The 1,913-nt window shown below is 38.9% G+C and overlaps 1 non-coding gene across 1 annotated transcript; it reads right to left on the bottom strand.

Moving 5' to 3' along the window:
• Positions 1-109: 109 nt before the first annotated feature.
• On the bottom strand, positions 110-213 carry LOC113457269. The gene has a single exon (XR_003377896.1). It is a non-coding gene; the product is annotated as a U6 spliceosomal RNA (small nuclear RNA).
• Between the last annotated feature and the right edge of the window lie 1,700 nt (positions 214-1,913).

The raw sequence follows: 1,913 nt of genomic DNA, 5'->3' as shown, positions 1-1,913 counted from the left end.
TAGCTCTTATAGACCAGGCTGGCCTCGAACTCCCAGAGATCCGCCTGCCTCTGCCTCCCGAGTGCTGGGATTAAAGGCATGCGCCACCACCGCCCGGCTCCTTTTTTCTTTAATTAAGGAATGTTTCACCAATCTGCATGTCATTCTTCGCAGGAGCCATGCTAACTTTTAATATCATTCCAATTTTATTATATGTGCTACCAAAGTGAGCACACAGTCTACTTTTTATACTTACTGCTATAACAACCCTAGGAAGAAAACGGCATTATTTAACAGATTTAAAAAAATGCAGAGGATTGGAGAATTGAAGACTAACAAGAAACATTAAAGGAAGATAAGGGCCAGAAGCCAGCTCCTTAACTCTGAACGTTATGGTCTGTGCCATTGGGCTGTGAGGGTAGGGAGGCCCAGCATCCAAGCTAAATTATGAATTCCTGAAGCTGTTTTTGACCCTCCCCCTTGAATCCTTCATCCAAGTGTTTTTGTTTCTTGCTGTATATGATGAAAGTGACATACTACTCGTATTTGTGATATTATCATTCAGGGTCAAAGGAAGACTCTTTCCTGGAAAGGATTATGATAGGATGGTTTTCAAATCATCATGCAAACATCTACGGCTTGCTATTTGTTTTTAGTTTTGTGTGGCTCCTATGTTTTAAATAACAACTATTTTCAGGCAATATTTTAAAATTTCTGTTTGGTAAATATTTGGACAGAAAGTGTTAAGTCTCTAATTTTTGAAAGTTATCTCTGTCCCAGATTTTAAGATCACGAATTTACTCCTTATGAGTTACTGTGCTCTGTGCTCAAAACTGCTCTTAGGATTTTCACTTGGTTCTAGATACACTGCTAAAAACACAAAGAACACCGTTGTCAATTTGTCTCATTGGAAAAGCAGTCCAGGGCTTTCAACATGCAAAATAATTTCTTTAATATGACTATATTTAGAATTTAAAACTTTATACAAAATTTGTCAAAAGTTAAGCTACATAGAAAATAAGATAGTTATTGTCTAACAGGAAACCAAACACTCCATGAAAATTAAGAAAATGAATTCTACAGGTCGAGATTATTTTCTGTTTTCCTTCCAACTTTTATTTAAATAGGCAATAGGAAATTTGGATACATATAACCCCCAGTTCATACTGTTTAATGTTAGAAATAGCTAAAAAGGGAACTTTATCTGACTTTCATCACTTACACCCAAGATCCATACAGGTGACCTGTGTAACTATTGATCTCCTTCTGACTTTCTTCTCTAGAGAGTAGATGAAATCAGGGGTAGCAGGTCTGTGCTCTCAGACTGATATCCAAAGGATGTTCCCATGAGGAATGATGAAGGACAATGCATAAAGACGTGTTTATAAAACAGAATGTTGGTGGAGATAATCAGAACTAGAATATGGAGGAATTATCCCCAAGACCAGCACTCGTATTTCTAATAAATATTATGTTGACTGCCTTGGCAATTGATGGGCTTAAGAAGACAAACACGGCCAAAGTGACAGATGATGAGTGAAGAGGAATGCTACTGACCAAGACTAGGGAGCTTCTGCATGAGCATGACTTGAGGTTAGCCTGAAAGGAATGAGAGCATACAGAAAGCCTTGAACAGAAGAACTATGCAAGTATTTCCCATTTAAAAATGTTTGCATAAGACATGAAGCCAATATAAATGGCAATAAGATGATCCCTAAGTTCTAACCTTGAAGACATTTTGAAAGTTTTGTCATGACATAATGGGGAGTCTGTTGTTCTTAAAAAATAATAAAAAAGGGCGGGGGGTAGGGGTTCTTCTTGAACACGGGGCACGGGACAGACACGCACGGCGGAACAAACACAGACACGACACGGCGGCTCCCACGTGGGTTCGCTTTAATGGGGGAGGGAAACACAAAAGGGCGAAGGGTGTG

This window comes from Microtus ochrogaster, chromosome 21, assembly GCF_000317375.1.
Source record: "Microtus ochrogaster isolate Prairie Vole_2 chromosome 21, MicOch1.0, whole genome shotgun sequence".
Classification (NCBI taxonomy): Eukaryota; Metazoa; Chordata; class Mammalia; order Rodentia; family Cricetidae; genus Microtus; species Microtus ochrogaster.
Note: the sequence above shows the minus strand (reverse complement) of the source record. Positions and strands in the feature narration are given on the sequence as shown.